The sequence below is a fragment of the Cololabis saira genome, chromosome 2 (genome assembly GCF_033807715.1).
Source record: "Cololabis saira isolate AMF1-May2022 chromosome 2, fColSai1.1, whole genome shotgun sequence".
NCBI lineage: Eukaryota > Metazoa > Chordata > Actinopteri > Beloniformes > Belonidae > Cololabis > Cololabis saira.
This window is the reverse complement of record NC_084588.1, coordinates 16394898-16415120: the sequence shown is the minus strand read 5'-3', so window position 1 is coordinate 16415120 and position 20223 is coordinate 16394898.

Here is a 20223-nt window from a genome sequence, read left to right as displayed (position 1 = left end):
CAATTCACCCTGCAATCCACAAACGCAGCTCTATCGTACTAAGAAGGAACCATATGTGGACACGTATCCAGAAAAGCTGCTGTCTTCTCTAGACCTAATCTCATTTAAGATGGTCTGAGGTAAAATGGAAAAGTGTACTGGGACCTGAGGAGAACAGCTGCTGGAGTTTTGGGAGAGGAATGTTGTCCCATTCTTGTCTGATGCAGGATTGGAGCAGCTCAACAGTCATCGGGCCTTCTCTGTCTCATTCTTCAATTCATGATGTGCCAAATGCTTTCAGTCTACCTAATGTTGAAAAGTCTGGTCAGTAGTGAGAGATAAGTGGTGTAGGTGGGAGAATACAGAGATCCACCACAACATTCCTGCAGTAGCAGAGGCAAACAAGGTTTTGTTGTAACTGAAATGATATTAACACATTTGACTTTTAACTGGTGCACCTCCATATCATCAGCGATGCAGGCTGTTGAGCTGAGCAATAGTAACAAGCTGGATGGTTGCACACACCTTTTTTTCTGGAGACTGGGGTGTCCATAGTTTTCAAAAAGAATTTCACATTTTTGATTTGTCCGACCAGATGAGTTTTCCACTCTGCCTTAGTCTGTTTACAATGAGCTCGAAGTAGATTGAGGTGTTTCAGGATCATGGTCACACAACTTTTCCCAGGCAAGCTGGAGCTTAAACCTGGAATGAATGAATGAATGAATGAATTTTATTTTTGTGTCATGTCCGAAGACCCATCCCTTACGGGATTATAAGACACCAGAAACAGAAAATCATCAATACACAATATCACACGCACTTAATTGGGAACTGCACAATGTACACGGGAAAAACAAAATAAATACGGTAAATAAAAAACCAGTATGAATATTTTCACATATATGTTACTTTTCTTCGCCTATCCCACGCTTTCTCCAAATAGTCAGCAAGTGCAAATACTTTATGATCAAAAATCCATTTGAGTCTCTCAGCATCGCTTACCCACATCAAATCCAGATTCTTACACCTATCAAATAATTTTTGACGCAGCTCATGATACAGAGGACAAAAAAATAAAAAAATGGAACTAATTTTCAATGTCATTAATCTCACAGTAAGGACAAATCCTCTCTTCTTCTGGGACCCCCGATAACATCCTTTCTCAAGGTGCAGAGGCAAGATTCCACAACGGATTTGGGCACATAATGATCGTTGTCTTTTAGATAACGAGGCACAAACATGCTTTTCACAGCTATAACAACTTTTTATCATACTAAATATTCTTAATTTTGGTTTATACAATATGTCCTGTGACCATTTGATCTGATATGCATTAAACAAGGCTTTCTTAGCCAAAGAGACATTCACAACCTTCCCATTCTGAAATACATGCAATGCGCCAATCCTCATTTCTATTCTCTGGCATCTTCACTATTCTGTTGCATAAAGCTAACATACCACCTTTCCAACGTACCTCACATGGCTCCCATCCCATATCTCCCGTTATAGCTTGTATGGGCGCGAATTTATGAACCCCTAAAAAATATCAGATTGCCCTATTCTGTACCCTTTGTCCTTTCATGTTTTCCTTTAAGCCCCATACTCCTGCCATATAGTCAATAACAGGACAGACGCACGTCTGAAATAATTTGGAATAGGAAGCATATCCCAAATCGCCCAGCTTTTTAGTCTTTCTTATTACACCACCAAGTGCCCTACTTGCAGATTCAGCTAACAGAGATGTACCATATTCAACATGTAGATGTTCATCCAAATTAAAACCTAGGTATTTGTAGTTTCCTACATACTCTAACTTTTGTTCCCCAAAATAAAACTGTATGTCACTCCTTTTAGTCCCAATCTGTCTAAAATGCATAATCTGAGTTTTGCTATGATTAACTGTAAGTCTCCACTTTCTACCCCACTTCTCTGCGCATACCATCATTTTCTGCAGATCCTTTTCGTTTTCAGCTACCAAAATTATATCGTCCACATACAGCAAAATATCTAATTTGTTACCATCATAGTTAAGACCCAGTCCTAGATGTCCTAAATTGTTAATAAAAAATGGATTTGTTGACTGCACAACAAACTACAGTATGTTCTGAGAAGTTGATTTCTGGAAGTGATTTAGATTGTAGAATCATACCTAGTTGTCATACAGTGTCACCCGATCGCCTAAAGATCACAGGCATCCGACACAGACAGACACTTCTGCAGATTCCCAGGATGTTTTGATATTATTGACCGTAGAAGATAAGATGTTCAAAGTCTTTTCGATTCCAGAGATCAGACGAGATCGGGCGTGGTCCGGGTGGTATGGCCGTAAGCTTTCATGAGGAGAAATATTATACTGAAATTATTTGGAAAATTTGCAGCTGCAGTCTAGAGATCCCCTGTCTGTGTTTACGTCTGATGATCGCTGCCTCAAATGTATTTTTGTACCCATTCATGCAACCCGTTGTCAATTAACCAATTATCCTTATTAGCTGCAATTTCTTCCTCCAGGTATTTCTTTTTAGTACCGCATACTTTTCTAATCATTTGCTGCTAAAGTCTAAACTTTATTAAAAATGTTGCCATGAAATTGGAAGTGAACGGACGTTTGTCATGAAAGAACAAAATGTCTCCCTTTTAACATTTGATGTGTTTTCTGTGTGCAGTTCTGAATAAAATATCGGTTTATGACATTTGCAAAGCATTGCATTCTGTTTTTGCTTACATTTCACACAGAGGCCCAGCTTATTTGGCAATGGGATTGTATTTCAATTGACAAGTGCATTAATCAAGTGTTTTAGCTGTAAAGCTCTTCCTGGTGCCTGAAGAAATGATGACTCTGTATTAGCCAACAACAAATGTTGGCTTCAGAGTCTCCCGGGAAGTTCATGCATCCAGTTGTCGTTAGACTCAAATAATATTTATAATATTTAGAAGCTTTTCATGGTTTGGAAACAACAACCTTGACATCAAGCAAAATTTGAATTGTGAACAAAGAACATGTAGGAAACAGTACTTAATGGAAATATAAATTAAAGCCTGGCAGTTGAGCGTTGTTTATTTGAATGCTGGGCTACAGAGCACCACAAACTAAAGCTGGAACAGAGTGTTCATTCACACAAAAAGGGTACATCCACATAGTATTTGTGTGCAAAGGCAGTTTTTTTTTTTTCTGCTGGCTTTTTTCCCCCCCTTGAAATTAGAAGATCTAAAAATGGTACAAGCACAGTGCAGCTTGCTATTTTTAGAATCCTGTGAAGGAACAAGATGGTTGCAGAGGAGCTGAAGTGTATGCACAGACTCCTATAAATACAAGCACAACACATGAGAGGGCAAATTTGCAGCTCCAGATTACCAGCACTGCTCCTTTGGAGGCAGTGTGCACTGTGGACCTGCAGCTGCATTGCTAATGGATCGTATTTATTGTTATTCCCTCAGTCTATTCCTGTGCAGCCGAACCCCTTTTCTCCTCTGTTTCGGAATGTTTCTCAATGAATAATTGAATGGGTTGGTATTTTTGACCACCCCTGTCTTGGTTGCAGTATATAAATAGCTCATGTGCAGCAAAGCGTGCATGGGTTTGTCAAGGGTGTTAGGCCTAGGAGTAGGAACAGTGTTATGTAATAGGCATGTGAGTTGGCACACCACAGAAACACTGCATTGAATGGGTGTGTGTGATGCTCTGTTCCCATTGAGTGTTTTCACAGCGATAGTACACTCACTGGGAGTCCTTTGTCAAGTCTGCTGCAGCTGAGGCAGCTTATTTTATTATTGCATTAGCAAACAAGAGCTTGCTGCAGATGCACCTTTTGTACATTTAAACAATACTTTAGTATTTATGCACAGTATCTTATTAATGGGGTTGGTGTAATAATAATCAAAGTGTTCATGTGCTCTTTCACTCTTGTATAGATACGCTATTTATTGACTGTTTTTTTTTTAAAAAAAAGGTGATTTTCGGTACAACTGTGCAATGAAATATGATCAGGACTCGAACAAGAGGCGTCATAGATGCTTAAAAATAATTTTGCCTCGTGAGTAGTTCTAACAAGTGAGTAAGGACTCAAGGTTCTTATTTGTTCTTCTGCTAAACTTTTCATGGCCATTGCCATGTTGAAATTTGCTCTTACGGTGTGTAGATAAAGTATATTTAGCTCACCACGGCTTAATATAGAAACACTGAATGGATGCTTCTGCAAGATATTACATAATACTGGTGAGTTTCTTACAGGGACATGAAAGGCAATGTCTATTTTGAAAGCACACGGATCGAGTGAATTGAGATTTCAAAACAAGTAGGAAGAACGTCAGTGTTTATCTTGAAGGCATGTATTGACGTGTTATCTAAGTTGATGAATTCATATTATATATTATATTTATTGTATATAGTATATATGATCCTCAGAATTACTGGCACCCCTGACATTCAAGTAAACCACTTTTGACTAATACAAATAATTAAAATGTTTTAAACTAATATCCACAGATAAAATGTTGTTCTCTCTTTGATTGGTACACATCTATTTCAGTTTTCTCTGTAATGATTGGTTTCATCCCTTTTTGAAGGTTTTCTATGGGATTTAGCTCACATTTGTATCCAGTCTCTGCCTTTTCCCCTTCAATGCTGTCAGTGCAGCTGCATCCCACGGCCCTTTCCGATAACACCTACTGAAGAATGTCATCTTTTCTGACAAATAATTCTTAATCATTTTCCCCCCTCTTATCTTAACCTCATCATCAACTCTGAAAGATTTGGAACAAGCTCTGCTTTAATTTTAGACTGTTCAAAATGTGTACAGTTATGTGCAAAACCAAACAATTACCCTTTTTATTTCTTTTTTCTTTTTATGTGCAACAATGTAATAGACCCATCTGATTACAGTGGCTCCTAAAATGAGGAAAATACAGTCTGAGATAAAAACAATTTGTCACCATCTCATTTTCTGATAATAATGATGATGTTGGTAATACCAAGTACCCCCTTACTACTTCAGGATGTGTAGGCTGCTAATCATTTATCCTTATCAATCCTTTAATTCCTGTTTATCATCAGGTGTGCAGACCTCTGTAAAAGCAGACATTTCTGTAGTTTGCTGGTCTAAAGCATCCAGGTGTGTGCAGTACTGGAGTTGAGGGGGGATGAGGGGGGATGGCATCCCTCCTGAAATAAAAACGGTCAAAATCATCCCCCCAGTAAAACTGACATCCCCCTTTCCATCCCTTATGTCATTTCATCAATGAATGTGGTTTTACTGCTATTTCAACATTTAGAGTCATCACCAGAAAAATAACACCAGAAAAATAACTTATTTGACAATTTTCACCTGTTTCAAGTAAATTTTCACTTGAAATAAGTAGAAAAATCTGCCACTGGGACAAGATTTATCTTCTTATTACAAGCAAAAAATCTTGTTCCACTGGCAGATTTTTTCTACTTATTTCAAGTGAAAATCTACTTGAAACAGGTGAAAGTTGTTGTTTTTTCCAGTGATGAGTCTTGTTTTAAGTGTAATGAGATTTTTTACTAAAATTAGACATTTTAACTAGAAATAAGACAAATATTCTTTTTAAGATTTTGAGTTTTTGCAGTGATCCATTTTACTTATCCTGTGAAGGACAGAGTCATACTGATAAGTTCAGAAAACTGTTTTTTATTGTTGTGTTTTGATGTATTTGATGTAAGCCCAGTGGATATTTAAAGCTTACATAATGCTGCATTTAACTGCTGCTATGTCATTCCTGTAGTATTTCTGCAGGTGTTTTGGTCAGTGCTATAATTTGTAATATATTATATTATTTCTAATCAGCACAAATTATCTGTCCCCATATGATAAAATCCACCATCCCCCCTGATTTATTTTTACAACTCGAGTACTGGGTGTGTGTTAAAACAATGCAAAGAGGGAGAGACATAAGCAATGATCTTAGAGAAGCAATTGTTGCTGCACAGCAATCTGGAAAGGCAGTTTGAAGTTGAGCGTTCTATGTTGCGAAAGGTCGTTCACAAGTGGAAAGCATTCAAGACAGTTGACACTGTTCCCAGGAGTGGATGTCCCAGCAAATTTATGCCAAGTTCGGACCGCGCTCAGCTCAGCGAAATACAACAAAACCCAAGAGCTGCATCTTATGTTAAGGCTTCTGACAGCAGACAAGCTACAGACTCAGTATCCAATAATAAAATTGCTTAACATGATTTTGGCATTATTTCATCTGACCCCCCGCCCTCCCAAAATAAAACAAAAGAAAAAAAAAAGACATAGCTGTTCAAAGTGTGACCTCAGTAATTTTTGTTAACTGCCTGAGTAATTGTGTGGCAAAAACACAAACAAAAAGACAAAAATAATGCGATGAAATAAACATCACATTTAATGCTTTTCATTAATTGGTTGTGTTTCCCTATCTTCTTATTTTTTTTCTCATATGGCACCATATCTATGGTATCTTGGTATTCATTCACACGTTGTGACCTATTAGTAGTTTTTATATACAGAGTGGAGGAAATAGGATGAACATTTTGTTTGAAGTTGAAGAGCTACATGTTAGGATCTCAAAGTCCACAGTAACGCAGATACACATGGCAGCAAAAAGCTAATTTCTTCACTATTACCCCCCTTTTATTTTAGTGAAAAAGTGTATTGCACTGCCATGTCTCTTTTTCTTTTCTCAACGTCCTATTTGCTCTTAAATACCTTGAACCGTGAGTCAGCATGTCTCTAAGTTACAGTTTAACTGTTTCTCAGTCAATCCACTCTGTTTGTTTGAATGATAATGTCCATGTTGGTGTGACTTACAAAAACCATCAGCATATCTTATAATATGAGAAGGTAGAATAGGTAAATATTATGTACAGGTAGTATTGAAAATCACTCAATGAATGACTAAATAGTTGCCAAAGTTGTTCTTGATTTAATTTTCTTTTGATCTTCTGACTCTGCAGCTGCAAGTTAATTCACCTCCAAATCTTTTAACAGTTGCCTCCCCCTCAAACCCAGCAGTACTTATAAAGAGGCTCTAATTGGAACACCTTCGTCAGTTTGATAGCGCCAACATCTCTGAAGAAATTCCACCAAACTTAGTTTGGGATGTTGCAGTTGATATTCAGACCTGTTCTGAGTCGCCATGGTCTATTAGCACAATTTCAGCTTGTCTGTTTACTGCAGCACTGAAACCGTACGGTAATCCAGCAGTTAGAGCTTTATACTGGCTTTTCTTTGGAAGTCATGTTTTCTTGTACATACCCAGATCAGAAAAAGTTGGAACAGTAATGTACAGTAATTTACTTTGGATTTTGTTTATTTGCTGACAATATGATTACAACAAAGTTCATGTTATTTATAGTTTTTTTCAAAATCCTAATTTTGAATCTTGTTGAAAAAAGAAAATTAGATCTCCAGAAACGTATGTGGTCTTTAAGGTGGAATACGCCAATCAGTCACATCATTATAACCATTTGCAGGCAAACCTTCATCGTGGTATTCACATTAATGTTGTTTTGGTGTGTGCCACCCAGTACTCGAGTTGTAAAAACAAATCAGGGAGGATGGTGGATTTTATCATATGGGGACAGATAATTTGTGCTGATTACAAATAATATAATATATTACAAATAATAGCACTGACCAAAACACCTGCAGAAATACTGCAGGAATGACATAGCAGCAGTTAAATGCAGCTTTCTGTAAGCTTTAAATATCCACTGGGTTTACATCAAATACATCAAAACACAACAATAAAAAACACTTTTCTGAACTTATCAATATGATTCTGTCCTTCACAGGATAAGTAAAATGGATCACTGCAAAAACTCAAAATAAGAATATTTGTCCTATTTCTAGTTAAAATTTCTCATTTTAGTAAAAAAATCTTATTACACTTAAAATGAGACTCATCACTGGAAAAAACTGCCAGTGGAACAAGATTTTTTTGCTTGTAATGAGAAGATAAATCTTGTCCCACTGGCAGATTTTTCTACTTATTTCAAGTGAAAATGTACTTGAAACAGGTGAAAATTGTCAAATAAGTTATTTTTCTGGCGATGACTCTAAATGTTGAAATAGCAGTAAAACCACATTCATTGATGAAATGACATAAGGGATGGAAAGGGGGGTTGGCAGTTTTACAGGGGGGGTGATTTTGACCGTTTTTATTTCAGGGGGGGATGCCATCCCCCCTCATCCCCCCTCAACTCCAGTACTGGTGCCACCTATCTAAAAATTCCTCCAACATGGAACTATCATGCCCTTACAGAAGCCGTCCACCTGTAGTGTTTTGGGAAGTGCTTAAAGAACACGACAAAGAGTCTGAGTAGTTTAGTTGGTCTCCAAACTTCCCAGATACCAATAGCTTCTACAGGTATGTGTATCAGTTCTCATCTATAGAGACCCTAACCAACAACGCCCTACCTTCATGTTCTGGGTCTCTGGAAAGCGCCTTTTGAGAACACAAAGAAGACCTACACTATATTAATCAGGTAGTCAAAGCATTATGGCTCATCGCTATATGTTGCTCCAAAATCTCAATCTACTTTTCTGTATGCATGCTGTCATCCCAGAAGGGAAAACTATCTTTTGCCAAAGACACCGATACAACCCCTTACTATCAATGACCACAGCTTTTGAAGTCATTTCTGAGAACAAGTTGGATTTCTTTTCCAATGTATTCATTAATTTGTTTTTGCTTTTGGAGATATTTATCTCATGGTTTATCTCAGATGTCTCTGAAACCAGAAGATCGTCCGGCAGATCCATCTCCAGCATCCTTCTTCCACTGCATTCACTACTCCTCTTGTTTACATGCCTAAACCATCTCAGAATATGCCCTTACTTTATCTTCAGTAAATCAAAATCTGGCTGTTCCTCGGTTCCAATGTTTCTTTGAGTAATATTGTTTTTAAATATATCAATAATTTTCTTATGCATTTGCTGACATAGTGGAGAATATATGTCAATCTTTGATCCTAAATGCACATGCATGCACACTCTAGGATAAATTTGATGATATCCTTCTGTTAAAGAAGGAAAAACTCACAATGGAACCTAAAATAACTTGAAACTGACAAAAATACACAATCATTTCCTGGAAATTGATTTTTGACTTTTGAATTGTGTCTCAATAGAATCGTCAATTAATAAATAAATAAAAATCAAACAAATCAAACTATAATTTGGCTACAGTGACATGCTAAACTAAAGTGCATTCTGTAATTAGCATCACAGGTTTCCTCAATCTTGCAGTTGGACTATTTAAAGGGGGAAACGTCACCAATCACTCTTCTCTTTGGTATCATGGTGTTCATCGCACTCAATATGAACCAGAAAAAAAACAAAGTAGAGTGTTGTCTAAGAAGATCAGAAAGAAAATTCTATATGAGCATGTTAAAGGGAAAGTGTATAAGACCAGGCTGCTTGATGTTCTTATGACCACAGCTGCAAATTTCATTCAGACGTCCACGGGAATGTAGCCATCCTCCCTGAATGTGGCTGCAAGCGAAAAATTAAAGATAGATTTCAAGAGATGGTAACGGAGCCTCATCCATCCATCCATCCATTATCTATACCCGCTTTATCCTGTGCAGGGTCACGGGGTCTGCTGGAGTCTATCCCAGCTCATCACAGGTGAGAGGCAGGGGGTCACCCTGGACAGGTCGCCAGTAACGGAGCCCCAAACAACTTCAAAAGAGGTTCAAGGGGAATTCCAGGGTCATTCAGTGTCAGACAGCACCATCCATCGCTGTTTCAGTGGATGACACCTTCACTGTTGAAAGCAAATCCTAAAAAAGCCAGTCTTTCAAAATGCATAGTGCCAAGACACAATGCCTCTGAGAGAACATATTTTGGACAGATGAGACAAAACTGGAGCTTTTTGGCAAGTGACATTTGCTCTAAGGTCACAGATGGAAAAATTAAGCATTCAAAGAAAAGAAAAATGTACCTAATATGAAACATGGAGAAGGCTCTGTTATGTTCTGGAACTGCTATGCTGCATTTGTTCAGGGTGACTTGACTCTGTATAAGACACAGTGAATAGCAAGACTCTTTCTGAAGCAAAATGTGCTGCGCAGTGTCAGAAAGCTTCGTCTGAGGAGCATAATGACCACCAGTCCTCGAACAGGATAATCACCCAAAACACACTACTAGAAATACCTAAGTATGGCTAAGAGCAAAACATTGGAGTATTCTCAGTGGCCTTTTATCAGCCCTCATCTAATTTCTATTAAACAACTGTTAAAAGAGCTGCACATGCAGTCTGGAGAATAAACCCTTAAGACCTGAGACAACTGGAGCAGTTTGCCAAGATACCTGTGTACAGGTCCAGAGGTCTCATTGAGTGTTATAGAAAACACTTGATTGGGCTGATTGCCTTAAAAGTGTACCATAGTTTTTTTTAAATTAGTATTAAGTCACAGAAATGTTCATCTGTACTTCCAAGCCCAGTAGTCTACCAGAAACTACAAAGAAAAAGTCTTCAAAATACAAATGCTGCCTTGAGCTTGTGACTTTCAGAGTAGTTTTTTTTTTTGTAATCCACCAAAATTCTTATAGTACATTAGTACAGTTTAGATTTGATTTCTGCGCTGTGAAGACGACTCTGAAGCAGTCGTAGTCACGATTTGAGGCCACCCCAAGTCATCTTGATTCCACACTTTCTTTCTTTCTTTCTTTCCTCTACACTCCATCTACGAGTTTTTCAGGAATCGGTTGGAGTTTTTTAGATTAAAGATGTTAAGCTCGTTGATAAAGATATCTGGACCTCGACCAAAAGATGTTTTTTTTTATCTTTTTTTTTTTCTTTTATATTTCGTTTTCATGCAATGATCATGCCATTATCTCACCACCTTTAAGCGTCCATCATCAAGCTGTTTTTTTATTTATTTATTTTGCTGTACAGTAGTACCTTGAGCAGAGAAACCCGCAGCGCCAGGCACGTCGAGTATGGGAGTTAAAAATAGCAACATCGGTCGGCCAAGCGCCGCTCCGTTACTACGCGCTTCAGCATTCTGCCCTGTGCAGGGGGGAGTCTGCAGGACTCAGACCGCGGCAGCCCTCCACCTTTTCTGCTAGTCTATCTCTCTAATAGCCACTTGTGGTTTTCCTAAAAGAGTAAAAACCGAACCTGGAGTCGTGTTTCATCACATTTACAGGCCCTGTGATTTGGAAAAGGAACCCATATTTGGAGGAAAAAAAGGCGCAATAGGGTTTGGTTTATCTTATGGTGTGTATATACTCACCACTGTGGGATATTCCCCTTTCTTTTCGTTGTCAGGGAGGATGAGAGGGTTGAAATGAAGCAATGGCCTTTGCCAATGGTTATTGGGGCACATTATAGGAGGAAGAGGCTTTGTTTCCACCTTCAAAGTGGGAGATTCTCCACCTGACGTCAATGGCAGTGTGACTGACGCAGCCCCCAGCAGAGTGAAGCCTCTCTTATTTATCCATTTTCTTTCTGTCTTTAAATACACAATAGGCGAAGAATACACTCCCAATCATCTCTATTTATGTTTGTATTTTTTAAGCTATATTTTTTTTTCTCTACATCTTTTTCATGAGAGGGTGGGAGCGTCTCTGCTGGCGCGCGTGCACGAGAATGAAGAGGTGGGGCGCTTTCATCAAATCTTCAAATCATTAAAAATGATAATAATTTGCAACATCCTTCAACATTCCGTTCAAGATCCCAGTCTCGTGCTTTTGTTTTTCTTCCCATCTCCTATATGTGGGAGATGCTGGCGGAGCCCGCTGCTGTGCAGAGCAGAGCAGGAAGGAGCGTCAGCCTCAAACACGCTCGAAATTCCTCCGAGGAACCTCTGCGAGCTTTGCTTTTTTCATCACGCGCGGGCTAAAAATAGAAACGGGGTTGGATCGTGATCCAGAAATAGATAGGGGGCATCACTCCTATAAAAGGCACACCATTCAAGAGTAGAGAGTGAGAGAAGCGGAAAGCAGAAGCAGATTTTATGGACAAAGAGGTTTTTTTTGTGTTTACTTTTAATACCACTTATTCTGTTTTTCGGAGGGAGGACTCCGGTGCAAAGGAGCGTGAGTTGTACTAAACCTTTCCTTCTGCTGCACCTGTTTCCTTTTCATCCCAGGGCTTTATTGTTGGTAATGTATGTTTTTTTTAATTTTTATTCCCTGCTAAAAACGTCAAGGCAGTTGCAGCTGAGTCATTTGTGTTTTGTGAGGATTTCATTTGCAGCATGCTTGAAGGCACATCAGCCGGTATAGATTTGCGGGCTACACGGGGAATCACCCTCAGTTGTGGTTAAAAATAGGGGTTGTGCTTTTTTTTTTTTTTTTTTTTTTTGCACGTTTGTTCCAGTTAAAATGGCTTTTTATTTGGTTGCTACTTTTAAAAAACGTGTATTCGAGGAAGATATTTGTCGAAGAAGGGGAGCTGTCTTCTGATTGTGGTGCTGAAAGTCTTTCAAGACAGTTCGTTCTCTGCGCTCGAAGAAGGGGAGCTGTCCACTTGGTTGTGGTGCTGAAGTGTTTCCAAGGCTGTGTTTTTGCTGTTTTATCCCCATATATAACACCACCATTGACATTTATCATGCACCAGTTTTTTTTTTACATATAAACCTTTATGATTTTTTTTAGATCTTTTGTTCTTCTCAATCAAGTCTCAATCATAACCTCACATTTGGGGTGATTTCTCTCATTCATGCATGATTGCAGCTCCGACGCGTCAAAGCGCTGTCTTTATATGTGAATGTTTTGTTTGCAGATGGGTTTTTTTCTCCCTTTCTTCTGTGCACGACGAGCCTGGAGTCGTGACTGCTAGGAGTGAGTAAGGCGTGCTGCGTCAGTGTGTCTGGCTCCGGCGCGCTCAGACAGATGGGGGGAATCGTGACCGGCTGGGGAGAGACGCGTCCATGAACGCGAAGGGCTGACGGGCCAATGAGAGCGAGGCGAGGGTGGGGCCGCCATGTCGGCAGCTGTGCAACTCACAGCCAAATTAAAAAACCAAGAAAACTTCGCTTTTTGGTGAAACTGGAGGCGCTGGGGTGCGTTTTTCAATCCATTGGGGATTACCTGTCGAGTTCCTAATCTCACCGTATCCACGGTGGATGTTGGGCTGGGTGGGTCGTGAAACTGTCAGGTGCTTTGGCCTCCTGCTTAAGCCGAAATTATGGTTCCGCGTTAAATCGACGCGTACCCTACGCCGTAGGGTTACGGCGTCGGGTACGGCGTCTCCGCGTACCCTACGCCGTAGACTCTGCGTCGATTTTACGCAGAACCATAAACCAGCCTTTAGGTGCACTTTTTTTTTCTTTGCATCGCTATTGGTAGATGACTGGTCCCCCCCCCTCGTCCAATCAGATGAGGAGCATTCCTCTGCTGCGTTGTTAAAGTCTGTAACAGCAACAAGATGCCGCCTCTCTTCATCGCTGCTCTTTTTTCAATAACAAGGCTGCCTGTTGCTGCAAAGACAAGACAGTAGCAGTAGATTTCAGTTTATGCATTGGGAAATTAGAGCAAACAACGGGGCTGTGTGTGCAAAACGCGAGACACTTTTTGAAGATGAAGAGCCCCCGCGCGGAGATTTGTAGCAGCTTGTCCGTCACGAATCTTTTTGCGGTCTGGGCTTGCTGTGCATCATGAATCTGGGAAGCCCTTACCCCAAAAAGCATTCGTGGAGGACCCTAACGTCGCTGGATCGGGGAACCACACACACACACACACACACACACACACACACACACACACACACACACACACACACACACACACACACACACACACACACACACACACACACACACACACACTCTTTGGGTACTTATGTGAATGTAAATATTAATTACTTCATCTCCAACCGTGCATCCTTGACTGGGAGAGGAGAAGGAAAATACCAGAACTTTACAGATGGTTCACACTCTGCATTGTTTTATGCTGTTTGTGTTCAACACAGTTATATACGAATATGTGTTTCTGTTGTGGTATGAACAAGAATGTTGTAAAAGAGAAAGTGTGGAACATTTTTCACTACGCCTTTGCATTAACTTTTATCTATTAAAACATATCTGTGTTGATTATCCATTTTTTTTTCAAATATTCAATTGCTTCAAATTTGATGTATCTCTATACGTTTTGTATTTAATGCATTTACTTGGTTATTTAGGGGTATAAAAATATGTGCATTCTTTTACAGAAGTAATGTAATCTTAGCACACAATGAACGTTCCTCTGTTACAACATCTGGAATGTATGTGGAGAGGAAACATATTACAGGAAACATGTTGCAGCAGCTGGGGAATTTTCTTTTACGAATGTTTTTTAAATGAATAACATGAACTCATTCACTTGAACACATGAACTCATTCACTTTTTTTTCATCAAAGATTTTGGTAAAAAGAAAACAGCCTTAAATGATACCATGAATCAGAATTCATTTGTTTGTTTTGTTTTGTTGTTTGTTTTTGTCTTATGCAAAAATAGGAAAAAAAGGCAAGAAGAATAAATCCTTGATCTTACGTTAGAATTAGTCTAGTTTTCCTTTTGGAAAAGACAGTATGTTGTTTTTTTTTAATTCCTCAACTTTTTTCCCAAATATTTCTTGTTTCCTTTGTCATTTTTCTCATTGTGTGTACATTTCCCAGTTACACTCCCACATACCAGTGTGTGTTTGTGTGTGTGTGTGTGTCCATTTTAGATCTGTTTTTCCTATGACGCAGAAACAAAAGAAGAAGAAAAAAAACATAATTTTTACAGATTCACAACCCTGGGAGACAGCAGCAGTGACTAAATCACTGAACATGTGGACGAAAAAAGACTATAAGGGAGGTAACTAAGAGTTTCTCATCATTTTCTGTAAGCTGACAAGTCGTGACCTCTGTAAATGTGTTTCATTCATATTGTGTACTGTGAATCAATACAGGATTTTCTTCTTCTTTTTCTCCACTTTTTTCCATTTTATTGATCACCATATATGATTATTCCCAACAAAGGGAAATTCATTTAGTGTTAACTTTCGTTGGTGACAAGTCCACATCGCATCCATCACCAGACGTTTCAAACACAAAAGCAAGGAGAACATGTCAGATAAGATCTTCCTCCTTGTCGTGACAATTTTGTTCTTAAATCAAATTTTGGTGCATCCCCTTCCCTAAAATTCTGTATATGTTGATATTATTGCACATTAATGATTAAATACTTATAGCCTTAACCCCTCCCTACAAGCACACACAGCTTCAGTACAGTTGTCCAATGCTGGGCATCTTTTTAATCAGCTTACCTGCTTCTAACTCTCGCAAAGGTCAGAACACACCAACTATTCAGAGGGCAGTCTCTGTCTGTAAGCTCTCTGGTCTGTGAGGTTTGAGGATGGTGACGATAATGTTGGAAACAGACAACGCATAGAAAGGCAACTGCATACAATTCCTATTAAAAAAAAAAAAAGTTAAAAATTAAATTAAAACAGAACAAAATTCAGAACCTGTTAATTTATTTTACAGGTGGGTATTTATTTGTACTTAATGTGTCATTCTGGGCACATTTGACATCAGACTATAGACGGGAACATGATTCGTAGTTTGACAGACTTTGCATGTGTGTTTGTGTACGTGTGTGTGTGTGTGTATATATATATATCTATATATATATATATATATATATATATATATATATATATATATATATATATATATATATATGTATTTATAGTCTCCATCATATAGAAACACATTGCACATTGTTTCAAGAAAAGAGTCATATATTTTGAACTGCAATGCATCCCGCACAGAAAACAAAGAAAATGGAAATAACATTAAGCTTTACTTCTTTACTTCCATCTTGTGAGGTATGTTTGTGTTCCGTGGACATGTGGAGAATGTGCGTCCTTATGACGAGATCCATATTTCTATGGGATCTTTAGCCTTACACTTAACAGGGTTACGTTTTACACATTTATACTGTTCATGCATAATAACTTATTCATTTATTTGTTCAAATTTTGTGACAATTATTTGATATCTTGGATGATTATCTATTTGTTTTTTTTTTCAGATTTGTAAAATGAGTGAACAGTATGAAATATTTAATAAAGAGATTTTAAAAATTTGAGATCTGAATCAATGGTGAATTCAGTACATCTGTGTTACGAGAGGATATCAGATTTCAGGTATGCACTTACCTGCGTGTGCTTTCTTTAAGAGGCTAATGTGTCATTTTACACGCTGATTCTTTTAAAATGTTTCTACCGCAGCTTTGATTCATAATGAAAATGGTGTAGCTTCTTACATTTAGTGCACTTGTTAATTTTCTATCAGTCACTTCAATAGATGTTTTAAAAAAGTAGCCACTGACATGTATTCTTGCTATGTTTTGTTGTTAAGTTGCACATATATGAATAAAAATATGAGCTGATGTGGTACTCTGTCTTTTATATGTGTGCGTGTGTGTGTGTGTGTGTGTGTGTGTGTGTGTGTGTGTGTGTGTGTGTGTGTGTGTGTGTGTGAGAGAGGGAGAGAAAGAGAGAGAGAGAGAGAGTTGAAAATAATCAGTGTAATAAAGAGGTACATGACATAAATTGTGTAGTCTGATAAAATGTACGAAAATACAAAAATTAAGGCAGATTTTCATGAGCATCTGTTGTAATTATCAATAAAGACGGAAAAAAATGTCAACATAAAAAGGATATGTCTGAAGGGCTCATACCGTATGATTTAAAACATAAACACACTAAATGCAGCCACAATGTATTACACACTCTTATTTTATTTTTGTTTGCAATTAGCAGTTTTTAAACTTTTCCTTCCCTTGCAGTCACACATGCTCTGAGGCTCCAGAGCAGTGGCCCGCAGGCTCTCGCAGTCATGATCATCTGCTGGACCATTTCGGTCCGAGATGGTGCTCTATTTTAAAGTTCATTCAGGTTTCTTTTGAAAAGTCAAAGCCAGCAGTTGGGAGTCGTGTTTACAATTGCTGCATTTCTATTTTTAGGTGCAACACACTTATGTAACACTCATTCTAACATTATGGACCACTGCTGTCTGCTCCACTTGACTGAACTGTGTACATATGCGCATATCCGACCACCGTCAGGAATAAAAAAAAATTATATTATAGTTTCCAGTGAAATAAATGACAAATAAAACGTATGAGAAAACAAAAGAACAGTTTTCAAGTCAGTTGTCTGTTAGATATCTAATTAGTAAAACAGTAAAAATCAAACACAGAATCCTGCATGTTTTTTTTAGTAAACAGCTTTACCACAAAGCCTTTCTGACCCCTAAAAACATTAATAAATACTCCAGATAATTCTTGTAATTGCCCATAAAGGATATATTCTAAATGGCAGCATTTTTTGTGCTATAAATTCTATATTTCACAAATATGATTCCATAACTCCACATCTAAAACCTGCAGTAGACTGGCCCTCGAGTCCCGGCTTGTGTGCACCCCTGTCCAGAACTCCAAATATGACCATATTTTGAAGCCTTTGAATACAGTTCACACACACACACACACACACACACACACACACACACACACACACACACACACACACATATATATATATATATATATATATATATATATGAACATAAATACACTCAAAGAAAAAAGTCGTGAAATAATTAATTGGAATTCTATGTTTCATCTTGCAAGTTGCATGTTCAAGCTGGATGTTTTAGCCACTGCACGTAAGAAAATTAGAGCCAAGCAAAAACCCTGTCCTTTCACTAAACATGCCGAGGTTACTATAGCAGACTATAGCAATCAAATTGATTAAAAGTTTTGTTTTATGCTTTTTTCTATTTATTTTAAGAAAAGGAAAACTATGTACTGTAATGCAAAATATCTTGCTGTCAATAGGACATCTTGCTGAGAATTGTACAGACATGCCACGAGAAGATGGTGTGTGTTCATGAAGGTAACTTAAGTTGCTGTAAAATCTCAGTGTACTTTTCTGCATCAATGTTGCCATCAGAGGAATAAAGAGATAGATAGTATATAATAATAACAATTATACTAATAATTATGAAATATACATGAAATGTATGTTCACACATGATATAATATATGATATATATGGGATATATAGTATAGGTATAATATAATAAACAAGACAAGATACGCAAACTATAAATAATGAATAATATACCGTAAATATTACATTTTTAATAAATAGAATGTGCAAGGGGGTGCAAATATTGTATAAATATGATATATAATATCAGTACTATTGTATAATATATAATGTCAATAATATTGACACATATCACATAATAAACATTCAGTGTACCAGCGTTTGGAGTGGAGTCAGAGTGTAAAGGTGACAGGTAGATTTAGTCCAGGTGTGTGATTGTGGCTGTGACAGAGGGATGAGTTATAGGGTCTAATTGCAATAAGTAGGAATGATTTCCTGCCTCGTTCCTTAAAGCAGCAGGGTTGAATGAGTCTGTTGCTGAAGCTGCTCTTCAGCGTATCCAGTTTTTTTGTAGAGGGGGTGATAGGGGGGATTCATGATAGCCAGCAGTTTTGCCAGCATCCTCTCCTCCACCATCTCATCCAGGGTGACAAGCAGAGCCAACAACAGACTCTGCTTTTCTGATGAGTTTGTTCAGTCTGTTGGCGTCCTTTCTTTGCCTTGATGCCCGCCCTCCAACCGCAGCAAAGAAGATGGAACTCGCCACAACGGACTGATAGAACATCTGCAGCATCTGGATGCAAACATGAAAGGACCTGAGCCTCCTCAGGAAGTAAAGCCGACTCCGGCCCCTCTTGTCGACGGCCTGGTTGTTGGTGGACCAGTCCACTTTATTGTCCAGTGAGACACCCTTGTATTAATCCACTAAATCCACATCCGTCCCAGTGATGCTGACAAGAGAAGGCAGGGGCTTGTTCCTCCTGAAGTCCACATTGGGGAGAGGTTAACATGAGTCTGTTTTTTGTACAGTACATTTCAAGGGACATTTTTTTTTTTTTTTTATTATTATTTCTCTTTTATTTTTATTTTCTATTTTTTTTTTTCTAATCTTTATTGTAAGCGCTTTGAGACTTGTTCTTCAGGTGAAAATGCGCTCTATAAATACAATTTATTATTATTATTATTATTATTATTATGAAAATAACTCCATGTTGTTGTTCTTGACACAGATCTGAGTCATTTGTCCACTTGGTAATATCAGCTGTTGATGATTGATGGTAGCAGTGCAATTTGAGGGATCAGAAATCACACATCCTTGCCGTCTACATACTAACATTTCTCAAAATAGTTCAAAGCTTTTAAGAAATCATACATTTTACAAAGATAAATATGTATATCTTTCCCTTCTTTAAACAGCTCATATGTTCAAGTCAAGTCAAGTTAGTTTATTTGTCAAAACCATGTGTACAGGTTTATACATAGGATTCGAAATTGCAATGCTCCCCAGGCCCGCAGTGTATATACATTTGGACAAAACAGTGACAATATAGACATAACACTGACACTGACAATATAGACGATGTTGACTGGATGGTTACAGTACATTAGCTTCTCAGACAGTGAGGTTTGGCTAACAAATGAAATACAACTGACATGACAAAACCTGTCTGCAACCAAATAAAATTCAATGCATTTCCCCCCCTATACTAGCATTTTTTTGTTGTTCTGAAATAAAAAGTAATTTTTAATTTATTTGTGAAGTCATTTTCTGGAGTGCAAGTGTAATAAAGACAATATGATCTTAAAAACATTGTCTTTTTCTTTTTTTGGAGTTTGTAAAATTGTCTGTCTCTCTGTGTTGGCTTTTCTTATTTTTTTGGAGTTTGTAAAATTGTCTGTCTCTCTGTGTTGGCTTTTCTTATTTTTTTGGAGTTTGTAAAATTGTCTGTCCCTCTGTGTTGCCCTGTGATGGACTGGGACGTTTTAAGGACGTAGGTAACCTCTAGAAAATTCTTGAATTAATAAATAAGAGTGAAAAGTCCCTGAACATATAAAATGCCATGTAGTTTTAACACAAAGCATGTATTTATATCATGTGAAGAGAGGAAGACAAAGCAGAAGGGTAGAAATGTTGAGCTTGAATAAAGACTGTACAATAATAGCCCAAAATATGTACTGGAAAGAATAACAAAGAAACGACAACCGCAATAAAATGCAAAAATGTAATGCAGTTCCTGCATCATAAAGAAGTTCTAGTCACAACGATTCACGAAGAGTAATATTACGTCAAATTAGACCGTTCAAATGTGTGACTCGTGTCAACCAGAGGGGGGCAGTAACGCCATAACTGCCTTGTTAACCGCACGAGTCTCACCAGGA